The 25,776-nt window shown below is 41.1% G+C and overlaps 2 long non-coding RNA genes across 2 annotated transcripts in view; both read right to left on the reverse strand.

The window, feature by feature from the left end:
* LOC138687087 (uncharacterized) overlaps window positions 1–25,776 on the reverse strand; it is a 147,108-nt gene that overhangs the window by 40,751 nt on the left and 80,581 nt on the right. The gene's annotated exons all lie outside the window — the stretch shown is intronic.
* On the reverse strand, window positions 17,166–23,834 carry LOC138687086 (uncharacterized). Its single transcript, XR_011326420.1, has 2 exons — window positions 23,617–23,834; window positions 17,166–18,180 (listed from the first exon to the last, which is right to left on the reverse strand). It is a non-coding gene; the product is annotated as an uncharacterized lncRNA (long non-coding RNA).

A 25,776-nucleotide genomic window follows, 5' to 3' on the forward strand; every position in this document is an offset into this window, starting at 1 on the left:
TTTTTCCACAAAAACATTGCTAATAATGGAGCCATCTCTTGGAAAGTTCAAGGATTTATAGCAACTGGCAGCATATGTAATTGTTTTTTGGAACAATCATAATCTTATTAGTTGCCAGTCTCCCCCACCAAGATAAATTTAAAGGAAATCAATCTGCTGACACTTCCCTGATAATTCTGGTGATTCTAACCTTTAAATTTAGCAGTTGCACTGAGCGTATACCTTGAGGGTGCGAAACCCTAAGGCTTCCAGTTAAGAATTAAACAGTTAATTACTAGCAGTGAACAAAGACCATTCACTAGCATAAGCCCCGACTTCGTCCAATTAGTATTACAGGAAGATATTGAAACAACTTTGTCAACAAGTTCAAGCAAAGATTTCATGGAATTATCTGGATGGGTAACAAACATCAGAACGTCATCAGCGGAGAGAGTCATTTTATACTGCTTCTAACAAGAAATATGTTGTATCCCTTGAACTTCTCTGGGTCCTGTGGTGATAGCATGAGGTTTCAAATCATAAATTATCTGCACTTTGGGACTGGTCAAGGTTTTGAGTTATCTGGCTAAGTATCCCTGCTTAGTGTTAGCTGGATTTATTTCTTTTAGTGAAAATTCAACTGGTCTGGCTGGATATCAAATACTGAATAACTATTTCTATTCTTGAAATTCTAATCTTTGGGAGAATAAAAATCCTGTAATCAAAAATCCTGTTTACCCAATAATGTTAGATTACTAATGATACTGTCAGCAATTGCTAATGGTGACAAACTATTATTTTGGCAGCGCAGTCATACACATCCAAACACAGATCTAAGTGCTGCAACCATTTGTCTGTTTACAAAATTTGGCCCACTGAATACACACATGAATGGATGAACTGAAAACACAAACATAAAGGTTAGATGTGACCAGAACACTTGGAGGGGTTTGTTCTGCAGAACTAGTCGTACCCAAAGCTCATAACTTTACATGCCATGCCATGTGTGTTCAGCGCACCACGGACGCTCATGTGCCGCATGGGCACTATGCCAGCCGTGGTCAGTTGACTAAATAGGTGTGGGGCCTATGCAGCTAGCCTGGAGAGTCAAGTCACATCTCGTAGGGGCATACTGTACAGATCACTCAAGAGATTTACAGGTGAGTCAAAATGAGGGTTAACCTCTCCCAAACATCTAAATCCACGGCACTGAATGGCTATGTCCAACGTGGTCTGCAGAGATTTCACAGAATACTTTCCCGCGGTTACTGCTTAGTGCTATCTGGCCACTTTGTAACCTCTTTTCAGCTGTGCAATTATACAATGAATACACAACATCTGGTTTCTGTTATGTTTGAAACACGCCTCATCAGAGTTTGAATGAGAGGATATGCTGGTGAACAGCTCTGGAAGGACAGCTGATGCAGCAGCAGAGAGCATTGCCTTTCCACTGATAGCTCTGGCAGCATATGAAGCATTCTAGCTGGAGCGATTGTGGTCATAATGGTATGCAGTTGGCATTTTCTGGTTGGAATTTATTGATATAACTCGCTAAAGAGGAGACTATGTGAGAGTGCCCCCTCCTTACACTGGAATGTTTCACAAGCAGGAAATATCACCTCCTCAGCCAACCTGGATCCCCACTACTGCCAGAGAGCAGGATATGGTGCAGCTAGCAGAGCTGTTAGCACTTTGCAAAATGACTGAGGCTTGGTGGTGAGGAGGAGAAAATGGCCTGATTTTGAATTATATTCTCTTTTCTGAGCAGTGTTTGGGTCTTTTTTTCTTCTTCCCTAGCTAAATTAAAGCTACTGCTCCCTGTAGGTACTCTGGGGAGAGATACTACAAGAGCTGTTGAAACTAAAAGACAACTAAAGAAAAAGAGGTATAAAATATCCATGAATATATTTGGGCTAGAAACTGAAGGAAAGCCTCTGGTCATGAGAAGATGAGAGCCAGAACAGGATTGTAGTAAGAAAAGGAGGAAGAAAAAGCTTTTCTCAGATGTGAGTAGGATTAGAAGATGCAGTTGCCTGCAGAAGCTGGAAACTAGACTTGAAGAGTTTTCCCACCAATATATCCTACAGGAGATGGAAACAGAGGCATTGCCCAGACATGGCTCAGAAGGATCATTCTAGCTCTCTGGCTGCCCATTACAACTGCAGCTCTGAATCCCAGATCTGTGACTTTAGGGTGACAATCTGGAGTCTGAACTGGGCATTTATATATGTTCTTCACAGCCTAGGGATCAGAAGCCTTTATTAGGGTATCTGACTCTGGAAATATGGGCCCCTATGTTGGTATGATACAACTCCACATATCACCCACTGCTCCATAAACTGTCCACTTCCCAGAGCTGCTCAGTCTTCAACCCATATCCATTAGCATGTCCTTTAGCCCAAGTTCATATTATGAGTAGTAATATTGAAAATTATTTTTATTATACTTTAGACAAAATAGTTACTTTCCATTTATAGATTTTCTCTTTTTTTTTCCCCAATAAAAAATACATTTTCTACAAAGACAGGAATTTTCCCACAACAGTTCAACTGAACAGCAGTTTTCCACTCAAAAACCATAGGCAGGCAATTTCTGAAGAACTGTTCTTAAACAACAGAAGAAATCCAACATGGTTTTCTTACCTTGCTGAAAGAATCATGAACCCATCTTTTCTTTTGTCATCTTCCATTTACACAATTCAGCATTAGAACCTGGATTTTGAACACTTGAAAACTTAGTTGAGTTTTCTCAGCAGAGGCGAAATCACTGAAACACTCTGTTCATTGTATAAATAACACTGGAACAAATCAATCCTGAACTAAGCACCAGTAACTATTGTTAAGATTTAGGTAGATCTTTTACGAAGTGTCACACATCAGGAATTAGTAGTTAAAAACACTGTTTATATTTCAAGACAAAATACAGAGCAGGAATTAATCTCTATCCATATTCTTATCCATTTAAGTGAGTGATGACAGGTACTATATAAACATCAACATGTGTGATAAACTGAGTTGGTTTTAATTCAGTGATCTGACTGGAGCAGTAATTGTGCTGAAAGGTATTTTGAGAATCAGACAAACGCAGTCAGTTGCCTGACTGGAATAAGTCTCGCTTACCATTTGGTGACTACAGTTTGGTCCTGACCGACCACATGTGCTATTTAGCGATGAGCACAAGCAGCTGTTTAAGCCATGCCACTCAGTCAAGGTCCAGGTGTCTGCTGCCCTAAAATATCATAAACTATCACTTGTTACTCAAAGGAGCTTTGTTTCAGCAGATTGCACTGCCGTGGCAGCTAAATCCCACTTGTGAATGAAAATATTCACTGAGTTCCTCTTGTGTCAGGTATTTTTCCCTCCGTTACATGTCCCATGCTAATTATAGAATTATCTGAAGGGCTTTCTAAGTGATAATGACTGTAAAACACAGTTCAGTGTTGCAATTACATTTCCTCTTTCCATCCTGTGAGGCTAAAGATTAACTGATTTCATCCTAACATGCCAGTTTTTTGATAACTTCATAATGTTTCCTAATCTCTGACTAACTTCCAACTGATGAGTTAACTACTGTAAAATAGGTAACACAAAATCATCTTGATGAACTTCTTTTCAGCAAAAGCAGTGAGTGACAAAGACAGGGAAAGAGCATACAGAAACAACTCAGTTTTACTGTGATTCATATGGATACCAGACTAAGTTCTGGACTAGTTTTAATTATAGGAATACTTTACAACATTTTTCATGACTCCTAACATATTTCAGTGTTTTAATATTTCAAAACTTCCATGCTAACATTTTTGTAATTAAATGTTTTTGTTTTCACCTGAAAACATTTTACCAATGGGGGAAAAAAGTTATATAAGAAATATTTTTAAATATGAAGGGTCGATATCTAAATGAAACCCAAACGCTTTTTTCTTTGATAATTTGCAAAACACACCCACATTTAGGTTGTCTCAGATTTGGGACACTTGTTTTCAGCATTTTGATATTTTCAGAATGAGAATATTTATTTCTGGGCAGGAAGTTGGCACCTGGATTTTAGCATCCAATGGTGCACACAAGCCAACTGTGGGATGCTCTGCACACTCATTTCATTACTAAACTCTGTCTTTCAGACTCTTCCCAGTACCACTGAGCAGGTAATACCCAATAAAGAGTATTTTCTTCTATTTTTCACTCTTTGAACTGTTGAGGATCCAAGGAGGAAAACAGCCCTGCTACCTTCCCCTGGCTGCTGCAGGACCATTGATGGAGGAGCTCTGAGGCAGCTCCCTGTGGTGGGCTGCTCTGCAAGTCTGCTGCTCTGCCATAGAATCAGACTGACTGCATGTTGTAGACATTCACTCTGGGAACGTGCATTTTGGCCCAATTCTTCCCATGGATTTTGTCCCAATTCCAGGCGAATTAGACAGCCCCACTGTGCCTGCATTGATTACTCCATTGTTCTGCACAGCGGCAGTTAGTCTGATGCCTCAGGGAAACGTTAGAAATGTAGTGCGAGTCCTGTAAGCTGTTCAGAGCATGAAAAGTAAATCTGACTTGTCCCAAAAGAGTTGGACTTAGTGCAAAGTAGCTGGTGCATGTGCATGTATTTCTATCCTTAGATTATTTGGGTCTGTCCTTTGCTCTGTGAGATGTGGAGCAGGGATGCAGACCCAATGCAAAGAGAGCGGAACTCTGGAGGATACAGCTGAAATGGTATATCAGTTCAATGAATGAATTCAGGCAACTATGGATGGCAGCGGCCAATTAAGTGAAAGGGAGAGCAGAAAACACTATCACAAGCCCTGTACTGAGAAGGAACATATATTCTCAGCAGACTAACAGTACCATTGCCTTGCAGCACCCTCATTAATTCTGTCAGCCTGTCCCTGATAAAATGGGACCCAACACCCGAGAGTTACTTGTGCCTATGTTTTGCAGTATTGACTAAACTAGCTTTGACAAACATTCATTAATCCCTTAACTGCCTTCCGTGACAGATCAGAGCATGCCCTGATTTGACTTACATTTGCTGTTGAAGATCACACACTGAGTCAGACACAAGTGGAATCCAGGAATCCTGCCTCTCTCTCCTGCGTTACCCACCCAGGACTCTAGCTGGCAACTGATTCCATCAATCATTTCAGTAGTTAGGGGGTGCCAGTCACCAGACTGCAGGATCCAGGAGGCATAGTTACCTCAGTGCTTAAGAAAACGGGAAGAACTGCATTCCCTGTGCGTGGCTGTGGGTAACTGTGCACACACGTAGACTTTTTAAAGAAACTCCTCCTCACCAGACTACAACTTCAGTTCTAAACAAAGGAGAAAGCCAGCTCTCTACTGCACTGGGCATGGCTTTGGTTTCCTTGGTAAAATCTACAGAGGTATTCCAGTAAGTCCATTTAGAGAGCACTCTGCATTTTCCAGACTTGCCAAATACTGCTTAGCCCAGGTAGGAGCCATCACAGATAAAATGCACAGGGTGCAATTAAAGACTGTAATTTTATTCAGATACACTGGGGACTTGAAACAAAGTTGCGCAGGTAATCTTAATTATGGCATTTGCTAACTGCTCTCTGTTTGACCTCGTAACCTAAGTAATTTTCTCTTAATATAATTTTGTGTGTATGTACATGCACTCCTGAAAGACTGACTGTATAGCCTTCTTCATCTGCCACAAACTTTCTGTAAGTAACTGGCAAATATTTGTATACAGCTAAATGAACTCCTTCCAGTAGTCTGGATGAGGAATGTGTGTACTCTCAGGCCTGCAAATGTTCTCGGTGTTAGTCAATGCTCTAACCTTTGGCCTCGAATGACACAACTTCTGCCAGTGGCTTGCTGGCATTTGTGTCTGTCTGCATTTGATGGAAGGCCTGAAGCCTGGCTGGCTGTCTTTCTGTCCATGCTCTGTTTTTATAAAGCTGCCTACCATTGAGTCTCTAAGCACCCTCCAGGATAATTGAAATACATAGAAATTAAGATAATACAGTACCTGAACATGCAAAATTCCCAAGTTCAATAGTGATTAGGCCTGTGTCAGGATTGCAAGATTTGGTCATACATGTTAATTATTAACAAGGGTCTTAATTTCTAGATTGCTCTAAATAGTCATGTTGATTTTCTAAACCCCAAGATTTAGCTATTTTGCACAATCAAACACTTGATGACCTCCTGCAAGCAAAGATTTTATCAGCTGTCTGCCCTCTGTGTTTGCAAAGTCTTAAGGATAAATTCCATCTTGCAGAATATGTAAAACTGCTTTCTGTCACCTTAAAATAGACAGTGGTTCTGCCGAACAGATATGAAAAACACATTATCGGTTGGACATTGTGGGGTTATTACCAATGCATCATTGTTTTTAATTGATTAATCAGATAAGGAAGGTTAGGTGTAGTTTTATAACAAATGGTAATTTTCTTCCTCTCTCATATGGGTATGCTATAGGAAGCAATAGACCACAGAAAATGGCTACCCCCTTTGATTTTACTGCAGATCTGGCCACAGGAAATGTTGCACATTTGGATCAAGCAGGATAAACAGCAAGGGCTTCCTCTTTTGTGAAATCTTTAAGCAGCACCCCTCCCCAGGAAAATAGGTTTTCCACTTTACATAATGTTGCAGCAGCAGTGGTTTGTTCCTAACTTTTTTCTGGGTAGGTTATGAACTTTACGGCTCTGACCACAGATCAGTTATTTATCATAACAGGAAAGATGAGACCAAAGATATTTCCTAACCTTCTTCTTTGCAGATCAGAGAGAAGCAAGCCAACAAACATTAACGCTTCATATTCAACTGACAAAGATTATACAGAAATATTTGCTCCTTTCTTCTAATAATATTTGGTTGAATTAATCTGTAATTTTAAGCAGAAAGGAGCAAATCAATATACACAGTTTCACTCAGATCTCTTCTCCAGTGCAGTATGATAAGTCTCTCAAAAGTAGACATGCAGGTACAAAAAGAATAATTTTGTTTAGAGACAAACTAAAGAAGGTGGTGGAGAAAAATCTCTTTTCTAGAGAAGACTCCTCCATTTGATATCTGTTTCAGGTGTTCCTGTGTATCCTGGCAGCATGTTAAATACATGAAAAATGTCTTTGAAATATTGCTGGAGACAAAAAGCTTTTCCTCATCTAATGCATTTGCCCCTCAAGAATTGCCCCTCAGCATCAGGGAGCCTGAAAACACTGAACTCTAGTGGCAGATCTAGCATATTTTTTAAGTTGCAGGAGAAAATTAATAACTGTAGGAAAGTGTGTTCCTACTTTACAGTGCCATATGACAAGGCGCACATAGCTAGGATTGCTCAAGTTACTGTACCACAAACCTAAAGAGCAGAGTATTTCATACAGGACCAGATTGCAGCACTTAACCACAGGCCTGCAGCATGCTGGTGCAGAGCTGCGCTGTTGGAGGGGGAGGTGGAACAGATATTAACCTCTCCCAAACTAACCTACCAAGAGTGAATTCAGAGCAGTCACCAACAAGCATGCTTACAAGTAAAAGCTTTAAGAAATGAGGGATTAGTCACAAGTACCTAAACCTTTAGTCCTGCTACCTTGGAGCAGCATTAAGCTCCTCTTCAAACACTCCTCCATATTGTCACACACATCAGTTGCCTCAGTTCACCTTCCCTCTGCACTTGTCAGTGAAAGTGTCAGTTCCTGTTATGCTTGCCCTGTGTCTAGGTAGCATTTTGCTACCAGTCCTGGAGATTTTGGGGTCTTGCCCTCAACTCACTCTTCCAGCTAGCACTATGTTCAGGTGCCCTCAGCCTGTATTTTAACAGGTTGTTTCTGGCGTGTTCCTCTAGGATGCTGGTCACCACAAAATTAATAGAAAAGGGAAACTCTACTGCAGTACTTCACAACTCAGGAGATTGCCTTGGGAAGATGTTTCCTACTCATCTTAGGTGAGGGAAATGCATTCAGACAGGCACACAAGGAAGGTGAACGTCATTGGTTACATTACAGAAGACATGTCTGACCAAAAGACTGTTTGAAGTCATGAGGCTGTAGCACTGGCTTCAGTAAACTTTGGATCACATTCCAAATGAATTATTTTTGTTTCCTTTTGACATCAGTTGGACACTTCCTAGTTCACATGAGCCTGAACACCCAAACAGGACTCAGCAGGTTGGAATGGCAAACCATATAAAGAAATCCTGCAAGCCTGAATTTGCTGAGGCTTGCCTCAAACAGAAACGTGGGTGATCTACAGCTTATGGGGCGTAAACCACAGACTGCTGGCTATAAAGCACATACTGCCATTTCTCCATCCCTGTGCATTAGCCAACACATGTAAGAACAGAGATATTGAAACATTGTCTTGACTTTAACTCAATTCAACACAATGCCCAACTCAAAAGATTCCCAACTGTTTCCTTGCTGGAAACAACATCAAGAGAATATATTCAATTAGCACTTTAAAAAAACCCTGAGTAGCTCCCAGCAGACTCACCAGTGTATCTCAAGTAAGATTAACACTTCCAGATTGGGAAGTATGGTCTTTATGAGCCCACCACTAAACTTTGTGCCTTGTTCCTGCAGCCAAAGCTAGTCATAAAGGCTGCGGCCATACTGCTGTGTTTAGAAAATCCTTTGTAATTAAAATAAATAGATAGATAGATAGATAGATAGATAGATGAGCAGCAATTAAATTTAAACTCATTTGTTCCTGAAATTACTGAATTTGCTCTGAACACAAGCCTGGCTGTTATGCAAATATCTGAAATCTACTCAGTTTAATTCTTTAAAAGGAATTCTACTTTGTCTCATAAAGAAAACTTGACTGCTGCCCTTTTTTAATCAAGACCCTTCTGTTTAAGCAGAAATGTCAAGTATAATAAATACAGTATTGGTAAAAAAAGACGAATCTATTGTCTGAGAAGAACAGGCTATTTAAATTCCACAATGATGGAGAAATGGAAGGGAAAGAGGTGGCTGAGGGGCTTTGTGAGTCGCACAATGCCTCGAGCACTGCAACGAGTCTAGAAAATAATAGTGATCTGCTTAGGGGTTGTGTCTGTTTCAAACAATGATGACAACTCTTCCAGTCTCATTTTAGTACTGTTGCTGTTATGGAAACTTTCCCTGTCCTCATCGGCTTGATTATGTGTCTCTACGACACTAATGAATCACAGCTGACACTTCCGGGGCTCAGCCTCTTTTGAAGGCATTTGCTTCCTTAGTAAGCTCTTTGGTCAAGTTTAAAATCTTATTTTCAGAGACTGAATAAATATTGTGAAGGGACTTTTGAGGATTAATTGAGAAAGACATGAAAACAGCAATGACTGTTACAGTACTGGTACTTCTACTTCTACCACTGATTTCCTTCTAAATAATGACCTTAAGTTTTTGAAAGGCACTCAGATGTAGACAAAAAGAAAATAAATACAAATAAATAAAATAAATAAAATAAATTCAGATTCCCTTCTCTGATCTCTCGAGTACCTGTTGTCTGCTTTGCTGGGTCTAAGCTCTACAGCACAGGGCATATTCTTACCTCTTCTGATGAAAATTTGCTACCGGTACTCATAAGGACTCAAGGCAAGAAGTATTTCTTCTGGTGGTTTGGAGCACTCTTAGGCACTTGATCATTTAAATCACTTTTGCAAACAAGACTCACACTCCAAGGTTTAGATCCACAAAATACCATTGTAATGCTGACTTTTAAGAGCTCAACCATCCACCAGAACCTGCAACCCCGAGTACAGCTCCCTGTACAATGCCTTTAGAGACACAGACACCAAAGAAGGACAAGTGTGCAGGGAAACAAACCATCTAAATTAGCTTATAGAAAACACCAAGAAGAAAGACATATCTTTTACCCTAACCATGTTGCATGCTTTCCACCAGACTGCAAAGACACAGTGCCTACTACCCACATCCTTGCCTGCAGGTTGGTGCTGTAATGACACCAGCCCTTTCTCCCAAACCTGGCAGGGGCAGCATCTGTTTTTCCCTGCACTAGCTCAGTGGTTACAGCACTTGTCCAAGATGTAGGAGGCTGGAGTCACTTCCTTCCTCTGCCTGAAGGGAGTTGTCCCTGTGGGTGCACCCGTCACCCACTTCCCAGGTAACTGAGGGAGCCCTGGAGATCGTGCTGTGAGCTCAGGAGCAAAGCTAGAGGTCTTGAGTGCGGGGTGTTGCACATGCTCCAGAAGAGATGCTGCCACAGCCAGCACAGCCAGCTCTCTCTCCCCCTTTCCTCTAGGGTATCCTTTCAGCTGAGAGCTTTCTAAGAAACGGCAGCGTGCCTGTACCAGGTGACACAGCAATACTGGGGCACTCGTTACAGCTTTCACCTCTGCTAGCTAAAATAAGGATACTTATAGCTCCCAATACACCCTCCTGGCTGAAACAGCAGTGAGATGGTGGTGCCAAGGGTGGATCATGCACTACAAAGGGATGGGATGGGATGGGATGGGATGGGACGGGACGGGACGGCAAAGCAAGGCAAGCAGTATGCACAGCAGAGGGGCAGCTCTGTGCAGTTTGAGCGTGTATAGCTTGACTGTAGCTCACTAACATACAAGCCATTTCTAACTCTTAATGAGGGTGAAAATTCTCTTTCAGCATTTTCACAATTATTAGGCCTCCAGGAGTTTTTACTGGGAATCACTGACAAGCTCCTGTCAAAAGTATAGACAACTCAGTGTTCAATGGCAGAGCTTAGCGGACAGTTTTATGACACTCCTGAGCCAAACAATGAACTGTATTTAAGGCCAGATGACTCTCCTGTTGTACATCCATATATGCTTTACAGTACAGCTGTAAACAATAGTGAAAGCCTCTACAGGAAATTAGATTTGCAGATTTCAGCTTTTAGAGGTTGGGCAAATTAACTTGATTATTTAGTGCTGATCTGTCACTGATGAATTTTGCATTATACACTCCCAAGGACCTATCCAAAGAAAGACACACAATGTGAGATTCAAAGTCCCATTGTCACCCTAATTTTAATTTTACTCACTTTGAAACCTACTTCTAGCAAATCACCAAACATTTAGTTATGGTTTTCATGAGCTCTAACGCCAAGAAAATACACTTATTCACCAGCCTAATCATACAACGCAATGACAGAAAGGGCACAAAAAACAACATTAATTTCCTCCCAGTAGAACTATATGCTGTGAGCATTTTTATTGGTAGCACTCACCCACCAGATGAAGCTGTCCCCGTAACTCAGTCTAAATAACTCCTTCCTTCTCAGCATTTTGGAATGTATTTTCCATTTCAATTAATTTCTTATTTGAACTCTCATGAGCTATGGGGTGCAACCCAGTGGCCTCTCCAAGGCATCCCGGCTGCCCAGCTTTGTAACTTCACACAAAGTATTTTTTCTCTTAAGGTTATTAGCTTGGATGGGCATGTAAAGGGAAAAAACAATATATATGAGGACTGAAAGTAAAAATCAGACATGCTTTTTAAAATCTATTCTCACGCAATCTAAACTACCAGTGATGGCATGCATATAGCAGTAGTAGACATCCAGTCTTGTACTTTTACTTCGTATACATCTACATACAAAGTTGTACCAGTCAGTTAAACCAGTGAAAGCTTTGATTTAAAAGTGGAATTTGTGCCTTAGCTAAGGCCCATTCTGATTAGGCCCATTAGCTGATTTAGGCTAGCCCCAGGAGACTGCTTCAAAAGATAGTGCAGGCAGCATTTTATACAAAATAAACAATAAAGTTATGTTTCATTTCCAAATCGGTTTCAACTGTGAATTCTTTATTTTCCACTTATTTTCACAAAATTCCAGTATTTCCTAGATAAAGTGAGCTCCACATAACAAGAGTCTATCTCCTTGCCTCTCTAAATGCTAAATTGTAAATTGGCCATATGGCCTTTGCCACTCTAGAAGAATGACAGCAAAGATTTGAAGATTGTCTTGGGGCCAAAGAAGTCTTCTGCTAGACTTGGCTTTATGCTGCCCTTCACTGACTACCTGCATCCCCAGGACATTATGTAAGAAAAGCAAAAGAGCAAGTAAGACCCAATGGGGCTTTAGTTAGTGAACAGCAATTGAAGACCACTAGGCAGCAGGGACAGACCAGTGGGTGAATATTTATCTCAACATAGTTGAATTGTATATTATTCAATATATATTTTAATAAAGTATGGTTTACAGCATGAGTGAGGTACTAATAGCTTCACAACAAAGAAATAAGCCAAACAAATAAGACACAGAATTTAATTCCATATTCTAAAACTGCAATTCAGATTTATCCCAAAGTGAGAGCCAGTCCACAGATCATACTAAGAAAGAGTAAAGAGAACAAAAGCCATCCAACAAAGGCACTAATAACAACCTACAGCACATAGGAAGATATGTCATGTAGTGCTTATGTACTTATGAAATAGTTTTCTAGCTTTAATAGTGAATTACAGCAGTTTTAACAAGCAAGTTCAGACCACAAAAAAAATAAAATAGTGCAAAAAGCCACGGGTGAACTGCTTCCCTAACCAAAGTGACTAAAAGTTACCTACTTCGTCATATAACCACTGCCTTAAGTCTTTGAGAAGCAGCTGCAGGAGAATAAATATTTCTATTAAAAAAAAAAAATCAGTTTGAAAATGGATTGTCCATGGATCCTGAAAAATCTGTGGCATTTTGGATGCAACCTTAAGAGATCAACTTTGAATTACCTCCTATTTAGGGAAAAAGGAAAACAAGGGCACTAGGAAAGGTGTGGTAAAGAGAGGGGAAAAGAAAACTTTGTAAACTTTGAAACTCTCTGCAAGTGTAACTACTCCTTGCTAAAAAGGCTACTCTGCAGGACAGATGTTAACTGCATGCTTGTTTAGAGACAAAGAAAAGGTTTTAAAATAAAAGAGCTAGAAGTTTGCATCACTTCTCAGGTAGCAATGTAACAGCGCTACTTTGGTGCTCCCCATACTGCTGATTCAGCCAGTCCTATAAGCTGGTCCCCTATCAACTGTTGCTGGCATGATCACAGCATTATTTTTAGTGCAGCAGGCAGAAGGAAGACAGGCATGTAGCCAGCAGAAGAGGTCTGATGGAAGGATTTAAGTTTTAAAATAAAGCAGTACATGCTGTTTTAAAAGCTGAAAGGGAGAACAGGGAAGATTTAAGAATGGTGGGAAAAGGAGAGAAGGAAAATTACTGCTCTTCTGTTGGTGTTCTTGGGAATACTTCACTTGTTCTACGTAACTAATGTGCAACCCAAGGTGTGGACTGAAAGAAAAGTTATTCTCACTCCATCAATGAGATTGCATCATCGCCCTGAAAACAGACCAGAATTCCTTCCCAGGAAACATGCACTGGGATTTATTAATTCTCTCCCAAACTCAGATTATGATGAAGTTTACATGGTTAAACTGGCAAGAACATCATTTCTCATCTTCGAGAGCACAGGAGAGCTGTAAAGTGGGGATTTGTATGGAAAATTCAGCTGTGGTGGAACATGTGAAATTGTGCATATCCACTATCCCTGCGAGGGCTGAAAACAGTCAAAGATTGGCAGGCAGTGAAGGCAAAGTAGAGCAAATTCACACCTTGTGTCGTCCCAAGAACTCCAGCCTCACACAGAGTAGCCTGTGGAAATGGCCATATGGGAAGTTTGGCTTCAACAAAGTGATGCCCACTTGAAAGAAGTGACATTCACATCCTCGGAGCTGTGTCAGGCTGCAGGTGCACTTCTGGAGTCATCCTGCCTCTTCCCCTCCTGGGCCAGTGCCTGTCCTTGGACCTACCCATGCATGTGCTTTGCTGCAGCCCTTCACAGGCTGTGCAGGCCACAAGGATCTGCAGAACCAGGGAGGCACTTGGTGTAACACCCTGTTACTGATGGGAAGAAAAATCCTCCATGTTTTTGCAGCATTGCAGGTAGGCGGATCATTTCAGACAGGAGCTGAGACACTTGTCTACTACTTCACAGTGCCATATACAGGGTTTTTATTTTCTTCTCTTTAGCTCACTTGGGCCAGGGTCAGCCAAAGTACAGCATGCAGCTGCTCCCTTCTTTGATTATTGATGAGGATTAGGATTTGTTTTTTTATATACAGCTCTGTAGGTGTGCAAGACATTTCACACAAATATACAAGGACAGGGCTCTGAAGAGTTTATACAGCCCAAACAAGTCACAGCACAGCTAGTGAAGACACACATACAATTAAAGGCTTATTGATGTAAGCTCCATATGTATCTTATTAGGTGGACAAAATGTAGGTTGCTTTGTGTGGTGTTTTTCTGAAGGCAAAGGGTCATTTTTATGCATGACACTTTAACCTTTTGTTATAGCAATCAGCTGTTTCAAAGCCTAGCTCACAAGACTCCCATATCGAAGCTTGGTGAGGTGATTTACTTCAAAAATAGCTTGTGAAAAAGTTTAATTCAGATTAGCACTTGGGGAAATAAACATTATTGGGTAAAGGGCAGAAGATGGCCCTTTGCTCTTGCTCCAGAACAAAGCCTGTGTTTCTCCAGTTTTGCCTACAGGATTTAGTAACTAGCTGCAAGGATGTGGGACTACTTTCCCAAGCTTTCTAAGCCCTTTATTCTCCCAGGAGTAGTCCCAGGGGCTGGGCAAAGGGAACGACAGGATTTGCCCCAAAACACAGAGAAATAGTGTGCTTGTACTTAAAAAGGGGGGGGAGGGGGAAGCTGTAGTATGCTTTCTTCAGTTGTGTTACCCCTCTGCTGCTGGCACTTCGTTTAGGGTTACAGCTACATCCCAGCACCTTTCTGTGGCTCACAGTGGGTACCCACAGTCACCTCATTTCTTCCCTTCCACTCCCAGTGATTAGGGTCTAGAGCCAGAGGCAGCCTCACACTGTGTGCATCCTCACATCATCCTCCGTGCACCTGAACATGGGAAGACCTTCTGTAAACTTTTAAATAATTTTTTGCTGAGCTGGTTTCCTAACATCTGCTTGTCTATTTTACTGCCTATGCCTCATGATGACAGTGTCTGAACCAAAACGTGAATAAAGGGATCATTCTGTTCATGCTTTAATAACGTGAATGAGTTTTAAATGGCAATGTTTTGTCTAGTTCTTATGTAAGTCAATTGCAATATTCTTTGAGTAGATGTGTATTGAAATGGGATAAGATCGGCATGTTATATAGCTATTCAAACACATACTCCAACAGATGTCCTGAAGAGGGATGTCAGAGGCACCACAGCTCTGATTTCAGCTGCACCATGTAGGTGCTGCGTAGCAGATAACTGAGGCTCATATTTATGATTCTCCCATAGCTTAGGGGGTTCAGGCTAAGAGATACAAAGCCCTGTTTCCAGAGTTGGTAGGCAGTGCTAGCTGGGAACAATGCTCTGGAAAACAAGCTTAACAGGTCCTATGTGTCCTCACAGACACTAAGGAGTTGTCACTTCCTAAAACCCTACCCTGAACTGTCCCCATTATGCACCATTACATACCCCAGTATGTAAAAGGCAGACAATAAGTTTAAGCCTCTAATATGTGTTTCAAAGGGGACTTTAAGGGGCTTTGGGAATGAGCATGCTGTCAAAGAAAAATTTATGCTGAAGATGGAAAAAACATGTAAGGTTCAATAATGACCACTTCTGCTGATCACTGGAGCATGATTGCATCTGACTGCAAGAAGACTTGAATTATGGAGACTAACACAAACCGTCATCGAAATAATCCTCAGGACTCCAAGTGAGATGTGCCAAGGCCAGAGGCTAACAATAAGCAGAAGAATCAACACAGGAATATTGAGAACTAACTAGGCATACTTGAGACCCGTTGAACAAGCAATGCTTACCATCAAAGACCTCTAACATTACTGAAGAAATTTCTTTGGAACTGGTGATCCGAGGGGTCCCAGATTTGACAATATAGCATAGCAATATTTTAAGCCAACATGAAGCAATAGGTATCCAAGAGGACAGGTGTATCTAAAGAATACAACTGGCAAGACTGGACTTATGGCCTTTCACAGAGCTATCACTGCAAGATACACAGTGCTGTCCATGATGTTTCAGCAAAACACTTCCTGACTCCTGGAGCCTTCAAGTCAGCAATATTTACTGGAAAGGATGCAAAACCGGATGCCCTGAGTAGAAGCAAATCTACAAACCAGCCTTTCAGCTAGTGAAAAGGGGCACTGATTAATGAGCTGGCATACACAGGCAAACTTTTTATTTCATCAACTTTACAGGTTGGCTAAAAGCCCCCAAAATTTTGCAAATCATGATTGCTCCTAGGGGACTATCTCTGTCTGGTTAGTTTATTTGTTTGTATGTACATTCGGTAACTAAGGTCAAAAGTTTTATAGCAGCAACTGTCTCTGAACTGTTACTTGGCTTTGATTTTTCAGCTATGGCACTGAGACTTTTATGCAATATTGTTAATAATAGAAATGCACTTTGTTTTAGTTTTAACTAATTATAGATTTGCCTGATGCAGTATTTCATGTGCATGGGTAAAAGGTAATTGTTATAGCCTTATGAAATCTAAAGATTAAATTCTGCCTTTAATTACAAGATTAGGTAAAATACCTATTACCTGATGTCAAATCATAGTGGCACAAACAAACATTTAGAAATGACTGCCTGGACCTGAGCTGAATAAGTATTACAGTACCACAGTGGAGTTTGCACAAAGATGACTGATTCCAAGCTGCAAAATTCACATCACTAAATTTGATCAGTGCAAGTACTGTGCAACCCCGCATCCACACCTCTGTTTACAAATTCAAAGCCATTCTCATCCCACCCAATTTCAAGCTCCCTACATGGCATTTGAGGCAATTTGCACCAAAGAGTTCTGTTCATGTAAGTTTTAAAGAAACCTCCAATCACGACATTTCAGCCTCCTTTGATTTTCTAAAGCAAGTGTTTGTAAGCCAATTAAATAATTTGATATTATCATTCACTTTAGATTTAGTGTGCATACACAGGGCAAATACTGTCTATGAAATCTGGGAACAGATAATGCCATCTATTTAGGTGACCCTTCCTTTACAAATACTTAATAGGAGCAGCAAAAGTCTGACAACTGTCCACTTGGTCTTTTGTGGCAAATATTCACAAATAACTCTAAGAAATAACATCTGCAGAAAGTGGGAGTTTCATGAACAGAAAAATAGCTAAACTCACTGTGCAAGTGATTTGCAGTTAAGAATATTGCAGACATACTGATGTGTAGATTTATTTAAAATTTCCATCGATAAGCTAAGAGGGAGGAAAGTAGTCATAAACACTGAAGAAAACAGATGTTTTCACCTTTAATATAAACTGCAAAAAGAAGCAACACCAAAAGCATCTACAACAAAGGGCCCCTCTGGGCACAATGCCATCATCACCACTGCTTTCCATTATCAGTGTACATTTGCAAGAATTATGATGTTCAGGTTCCATTTTGAACTCCCGTTCATCAGAGTGTATAAACTTGTCCTTTTTCATTTTCTTCAAACTGAAATTTGGCAGGGGAGTGCTGGTGGGTGGGGAGTTTTTGGAAAGATTATTATTTTTAAAATTTGGTCTTTTCAAACTGTTCTAAATACAGCAGAGGGGAATATGCCCTGAGGAGCAACGCTGTTGCATGTCTCTCAAGGGAGGGGTATTGACAATTAGATATTGTCAGTCTCTTACTCAGTGCAAGAGGAAAACAAGCATTCTCATTTCAGGCTAACTCATGGAAGGCCTCTGGCTCAGCAAAAATTATGAGTTCAGGGTGATGCTGTGGGGCCAGGAGGCCGGGAAGCTGCCCATCAATGGTTCCCAAGGGTGGTCTGTAGTCCTCTTGCAACACACAGAGCTTTTGTATGTGGCCTGAACAGGATCTGGGGGTTGTGGCTGTCCTCCACAGAACCAGCTGATTGTCAAGGCTGTAGCAACCGTAGGGTCTCCTCCAGCAGCTCTGGGATGGGGTGAATGTCTGGGCACTCAGGATCTGTCAGCCATCGAAAGCCTGGACTTAGCCTGCCCCTCTGGAGCAGTCAGGCATCTTGGCAAGTCTCACGACTGTGTATTTCAGACCCCTGGCTATTTCTCCAATCCTTCCCATTACTCCACATGACAGCAAGAACGCTCTGCAAGAGCTGGCCCAGGAGTGCAATATTTCCAGAATCAAGATTAATTTCTTCTTTCAAAAGCAGCAGAAGCAGTGCATAACCTGACTCATGGTGTTAGCGTTGAGCACAGATGGGGAAAGCAAATTCCCACTCCAACTAGGGGCCAAAGCAATGGACAGACTCCGTCTCTAGGAGATGCTCTCTAGAGGGAATACCAGAAGTTAAATCTGAGAGAGGAAGAGGGGGATAGGGAATAATAACCAACAATAGAGTTGAGGTAGCCTAAACAGCAATTTGCAACACTAATCCCCTGTTAGAATTTTTCTGAGAACGCTGTAATGCCCACAGCTACCTGTCCTCACATACCAGTGTATCACCTGACTCATTCACCACAGAATCCCAGAAACCCCAGACACAGCCTGATTAGAAGTAGCTCAGGAACATGGTCTAGAAACAATGACCTTCCATTCACTTGCAGGGATCCCAACTCATTTGCAAATTGTGTTTCTTCGCTTTTTCTTGGTTTATGCCTGCCTGCACCTTAGTCCTCAGAAGGATACTATAGATAATGACAAAAGCAGTGAAAGTGTTTGCCAGGGGGCTAACACAGGGCAAAATGGGCTGTTGTGAAGAGCTGAATGCACTTAGTTACACGCAGCAAGATCTCAGTGTTGTCTGGACATTGCAGGGTGGTACAATGGCCTTAATTATTTTGGCCTAATGGAAATGTTCTAGGCCAACTGGAAAAAATGGCCTTTGGATCAGGCCCTTATCCCTTAGTGTCCACACTTTCCTGCTTGCAAAACCCCAAAGTGTTCATTCAGCTCCAGCCTGGAAAGATGCCAGAGACCTAGAGCTAACCACAAAACAGAGGGGCTTGAAATTCAGCACAGAAATTTTGAAAAACTTCTTTGTTTCAAATTATTTTAAAGAATAATGTATAAATGGATCTTTCTGTACATTTGTGCTGATTTGGGTTGGATTATGGGGGAATTCCTAATGTAGGCTAATTACTATACACTGTAAGGTATCTTTGATCCATCCTGTTCTAAAAAAAGATTCAAATCATGCACAGATTGAAATGTTGGCAGCTGATCCTTTCAGCCTCGAGAAAAAGTGACCGTCTTCACACTTTCTAGTATCTCACTGGATTCAGCAGGTTTGCCGATTCGCATTTGCGAATTTATTTGTGTACCATTTCATAATACATTTAATTTCATAATACATTTAATTTATCAGCTAGACGGCAAATATGATACAATTACCTAACAAGAATATGTAAAAAAGTAGGGCGTGACATACAGCTGTACCTATATTTCCTCCTATGCTTCTTAGAAACTAATGCAATTACAAAGCCATTTTGATGAAGACACTTTTGCTGACTCCTTCACATAAGAGAAGTTACTGGCAGGCTCTTATCTCTTCCATCAGAAGAGTGTTCCTGGAAACAGGACAGTCCGTGGCTAGAGATAACACATCGTGGAATCTTCTGCACCTGCTGGGCTACAGCATCCGCCCTCTCGGTCACATGTAAGTTATGGCGATAAGAGATAGTAATTTCTGCCCCTGTGCAGATCAACATGCTCCGTCCCACAGAGCAGAAGTGGTAGCAGTGGCGGTTTCCATCTGCTCAGACAGTGTGAAACCCTTTAAGAGCCTGCTTTGGAGCAAGATGCTTTTCAGTCACTTGCCTTGGAAATGTGTTCATATAAACCCCGTGAGGAGGAGGTAACCTCCCTGTTTCTGCAAGTGTACTTCCAATATGCGTAACAAACAGTACCTACAGCGTACAGCTGTTACCCTGAGAAGACAGGTTCTATGCTGAGGCCAGGAGCTAATTAGTGACAATCATTCCTATTTCAAATTACTGACAACCATTCACTGTATTACGTTCTTATTGGGAACCAGCACTAGGCATGATTTATTTTACAATACCCAAAGAGGAGATGTTTTAATCCTGGGAAAAATGTACCTTTTATGTCCCTTCTTGCTGCCCATCTCTCCTTCCTTATTTCCAGCACACAGCTGGCAGAAGTCTTTCACAGCAGCTGCTTGGATCACCAAACTTTAGCTGAAGAAATCACTGCTTTTAGTATATAATTGTCCAGGATGGTAATTGTCACATAAAGCATGCCATAATATAGATGAAGACATGGCTCTTCATCAGTTGCCCTTAACCACCCTACTTCACTTGAATTACAATGAACTCAGCACATATGCCCCAGAGAACTTTCAGATCAAGCCCAATGACACAGCGCCCACTTTAAGCTCAGCTTTCAACCTGACCAAGAGTTAGGTGGCAAACAGAAGACATGAGCCAAGCAGATACAGTTTTGCATAGCTGCTTCCTAGTCACATGTCAGGATCCAACATGACACTCAGAACAGGCCTGATTTAAAAATTAGTTTTAAAAAGGTATGGAAATTGTGTGATGATTTCTTTGAATCTGGGCAAAAAGAAATCACTCCCTGAATTATACTTTTGTTCGGCTCCAAGGGCTGCCACCCTGCTGTTTTAGCTATGTGGAAAGTCAGGGCGCTCCTTCTGTCCTAACATTTATTTTCTGCATCCTTGTTTTATTTTTAACAGCTTACAACAGAAAGAAACGCGTTATCGCATGACTGTCTAAAGTAAATAGTACATTGTGGTTTGGGGCTTGGACACTTGAACATGTAACTTCCCAGCAACAAGTACTGTTCTCTCTGTAGGGCACTTCTGGTAACTCATCTCTCCTAGTGAGAAGTAAAGAAAACTGTCACCTAGCAAGTGAAACAGCTATTTCTTACAGCCCTCCCACTTGAGAAAAAGCAGAAAAATGACAACAGACTGCAATTATTATACAAGATGTAATGCTGCACAGAAAGCAGCAGGCCTTGGACAACTGGGATATGGTCCTGACCTGCTAGAGGCTACTGTGCTTCCCCAGCCAAGTCATTTCACTTTTCTGCACTTCGATTTCCCAGTCTGTGAAAACGAGTGTGCTGTGGTTTATTTTTAAGCATTTCAGCAACTGACATGCTGTACCTCGAACTCCTTAAATGGTTACATCATTTTCACTGCTATGAAAAGTTCACTAAAACAGCATTTCAAAATCCCTCTCTATGTATTGTACTTTCTGTTCTCAAGTCTGACTGTGGTTTGACTTCTGGCATCTGAAGTTCGGGCTACTGTGTTTGTTTGATATCAGACAGCAATTGCTAATGAACGCAGACCTTCTATAGATTTGAATGGGTTGCGTAATCAATGGAAACATAGCCAGTGCAGCTTTAAACACTGGTCTACACTTCACTCGTGTAGGTCCTGCTTATCAGTGGCTACTCCTTTGAGAATATTATTAAGACCCTGTAGAAGTTAGCCTGTAAAAGTTAACAAGTGCCATTTTCAGATGCAGCATTCATTTGAACCTCTTAAGAGAGAATTCTGGACCCAGACTGATGAGGAAAATGCATGTAAAATGTTAAAAACAAAATAAAAACATTTTTAAGAAAAACTGTACTTTCCATCCTTTTGAAAGACACCATATAGCCATATTCAGCCCTTGTGTATTTGTTGATTACTGACAGTTTAGTCAGAGCTGACAGATCTGTTTTTATTACCAAAAATGACCAGAACCTGGCAATTTACTTCGGTGACAAGAGTATCTTCTGCATGGATTGTCCTCCCAATAGCTTGGGTTTTCTTAACTACATTTGATCTTACATATATTAAAGTTAGAAACTCATCAAATAAACCTGCTTTCTCTTTTCTGGGTTTTGCCATATTTTCTTGGTCTGCTGCTGCACCCAGCCTGTCAGTGAGCTGCAAAACTGCGATAAACGGGCTCTAGAGCAGCTGAGGCCAGCGGTCGCAGACTGTGAGGAGACATGACAGGCAAAGGGAGGAGGAAGAGATTATTACAACACATACAGAGGGAAATATGGCCAGGATTCAATTTAGCTCAGCTCTAGTGAAGTTAGCCCAGAATTACCAGAAAGTGAGAAAAATCACAACTACCGTGCACATACTTTAACAAGCAAAAGTCAAGAGATGTTCAATAGGCACAATACTGAGACAGTCCCCATAGGCAGATATGCTCACCATGCATGGGAAGAACAATGCGTATCATTCTGAGAACTGATAAAGGCATTACAAAACTACTTTGCCATGCTAATAAGGAATCTTTATACTGGCGGAGAAAAAAAATCTAATCTTTCAGCATCTGTTCACATGATTAACATCATTGATTATTCATGCAGTCTCCTGAGGAAAGACCAGATGGTTTATACACTGGGTTTGAATCCCTGATTTTTAGCTTAAAAAATCTGGCCCTCTAGTAAATGAACTAGAATAGTCATGCTATTAGCAATACAGTAATGCTACTAGGAGGTAAGCAGTAGATCTCATCTTGTGCAACTGGATGCCACTGGGAAGTCCAACACATTGCAAAGATGTTACATACTTTCCCTCAAAGGAAGCGTTATGCTAATGCAGCTGAATTCACTGGAATTCAAGTCAAGTGTTGGTCATTTTTTGTGACCTCACTTCCCCTTCTCCTGCCTGGGACCTTTGACTTTAAATGCAGGGTCATTTGCCTTTATCCTAAAGGCAGGTTGCTCTTCAGTATCAGCCATATACGATAAACACCTGTTACGTGGATCTCACAAAAATGGGGTACGACCTATACTGTGCAAAAACATTCCATGTACAAGGATCTATTACTTTAGTTCTGAAATCACACAAGCAGTGAGTGGGGTTCAATCACAGAACACATCTTTCCTAACCATTATTTTCAACTGTTCTGTAACTGAGCAGTTGTCTTGCTGCACCAGCTGTGGTGCAGCTTATCTCTCAGCACTATTTCCTATTCTACCCTTCATCACTGCATCTAGAGTCGTGATTTTCTCTACTCTAATTGATGTAATCCTACCATTGTCTAACATGCTGAATTCAAATGTAATCGTATCAGAGCTATAGCAACAAATTTGCAGTGAAATGTGAAAATTAAGGAACTCCAAAAAATTACTTGAAAGTATTGTGTGAAAGTGATAGCAAAAAATGGATCCTGCTGTTAATCAAATTAAAAAGCTAACATTTAAATTCTGTATTATTTCCATTACTTGCATACTTCTGTTACTGAAATCAGAACAGTGACTTCCAGTAAAATCTGGTCAACTAAATGACTCATATGACTTCTGAAGTGACCATGGACTGCTTCTGAGCTGCATGCGCTCGCAGGAGTTCTCGTGTCCAAGGGTGGATCAGAAAAAAAGGGGAACTGAAAATGGCTGACTGTAAAGATGGCTGCTCACTGCACTTCCTTATTTATACCAAAATAAAATAGAAAACATTATTAACCATTTTAAACTTTAAATGACGCGACCCCTGAGACTAGGAGCACCAGTAGACATGCATACAAGTGCATGCACTTCATTCATGCCCATCCTACACGCTAACCAGACTTTGCACGAACATGCAAAAGGACTTTTGCATTCAAGTCTTCAACATGCACACATGCCTCCCACAGCAGGCACAGACAAGCTGGGTGCCCTTTACACAGACAGTCTGAGGCTTCCCACCATCCTGCTTACATTGAATTACTATCTCTGCCATATTTCCAGTTCCAAGCCCAGGAAAAATGGACTGTAATAGAAAAACATACCTATGCTTTGAAAAATCCAGGCCAACATTTTCAGGTGATTTGGTATGGCTCCGGTGCTGGTGCTCAGCCTTTAACACCTCACCTAAGCCCGCTTTTGGGGCAGAAGTGAGCTTGCTCTTTGCAAGGTCTGGCAGGCAATGAGGCAGAAGAGGAGTCACCCTAATCGCTCTCCATTTCCGAGGATCTTGGAGCTCACTGATTCTTAGCAATGGCCACTACTCAGCATCATCTTACAGGTCTAAAATTCCAGCTCCAAAAATAGAAAAATATAAGAATAGCATTGATTGAGCAATGCACAAGTGAAACTATTTTTAAAGGCAGACAGTGAATGACTGAGAGAAATAGTGAGCTTAGAAATGATGAAGTTTTCACAGAGGAAAACCCACAGAAATTGCGGCAGAGGAGGAAAGCTTAGAACCACTGGTACTCACTGGCCTCCAAGAGGAAGAACGACATTTGTTTTAGGAGAGTAGGTATTTGAAGGGTGATGTACACCACTCCTAGCTTTGACGTGGAGAGAGGTCACTGTGCTCACTAAAGCAAAAACTACAGGGGACTGGATTCTGTGCAAATCCTGAATCTCTGTGTGTTTTTTCCTGTAGGGTAAAATCTAATCTACCGACTTCATTGGAACTGCTAGGTTATAAATGAGAGTAGATTAAATCTACAAAAGAAAAATGCTGTGTTCAGAATTTTAGTCTCTGCATTTTCAATACAGATTTACATCCTGACTCTTTTGAATGCCAATGAATATAATAAGGAGAAGCTTTAAAGAGCATGAGTTTTCTTGTTTGTGGTACACAGCCGAAGTTTGCTTCCTGCAGAGTCTGAGCAATTAATACAATCAGCCCAATCCTCTGTGAGAGGTGAGGGTCAACATGAAACATCTAATTTCCTGAAAAACAATGTTCTCCCTTTATAAAATTCTGGAAGAAAAATTCTGAAAAAAATCTAGGCCATGCCATGAACCCTGCACAGGAAGAATGGCCCGAAGACTAGTTTGCCTTTCTCCCAAGAGATACCTTGGAGTCTCAAGGACTACTTACACATGCACTCCAGGGGACTGAGCTGTCTGTCAGAGGACAGTACCACCATGAACAGAGCTAGCAATGCAGATGCCTCTTTTACTGCATCTATGAGTCTTGTCCTACAGCTGAAGATTTTTTCATGTCATTGTATGCTTACAAGAGAGAGCAACCAGCAGCTAAAAATAATGCACACACTGAGGCACAGAATAGAAGAAAATATAAAACAATAATAATGGAAATAATAGGAAGGTTTAAACCATGGGAAAAGCGGAATTGAATTGAATTCTTTGTGTCTTCCAGGGAAGGAAAAAGGCACTTAAAATTCACCTGTTAAGCACACTTAAGGCCACATGGGCTTTCTCTTCCTGACCTTACATGACCTCAAAGTTTTCATCATCTTGCTCAACCCTGCAATTGGCTATTGTAATAAGGGGCAAAACAAACTCCTCTTCAGAGCTAAAGTCATGCAGAGGAAAACTGTAGCTTCATTCCTTTGAAAAAACACTAGCAGATTGTTATCTTGACACTGATTATGAACAACACTGTGAGCATGAAGGATAGGACTGAACTGTTTCCTCTAAGACCTTACCATAAGCCATGCTGCACTACACAAGAGTGCTACATCTAGAGGAGTCTTTAAAAAGGGTGCTTAAGCATGGCTAGAGCAAGGTCAGGGCTGAAACACAGAACCGTGGCACAGCTGGGACCAAAATGCATCAACCACTCACAAAGACACACTGGTCTAATTAAAATGATTTTAAAGCTGATTCAGTGAGTGCTTTTAGGGCTGCTTAAAATTCACCTACCATAATTTACTGTGGCACCCAACTAGATTAAGATCCACTGATATGGGCTGTTTTAAATTGAGTGAAGAGTATCTAGGCTGGGAAAGAGAAAAGAGAGGGGTGTTACATCCATTCAATGAATTAGACTTTTGAGTTTGACTAGGAACAAGCTATATTGAATTAAGGTCTCGTGCACTCAGAGAGCTTTTGTTTCCCTTCTCAGACAGCTTCCTCTGCCTCACCTACTAAAACATCTCCATACACAACTCATGGTGGCCAAAGGGGGACTGGGATTTGAGAGCACAATGCCTTCTCCCATACAGGTGCAGATATTGATATACTCCTTT

The sequence above is a fragment of the Haliaeetus albicilla genome, chromosome 10 (genome assembly GCF_947461875.1).
Source record: "Haliaeetus albicilla chromosome 10, bHalAlb1.1, whole genome shotgun sequence".
Taxonomy (NCBI): domain Eukaryota; kingdom Metazoa; phylum Chordata; class Aves; order Accipitriformes; family Accipitridae; genus Haliaeetus; species Haliaeetus albicilla.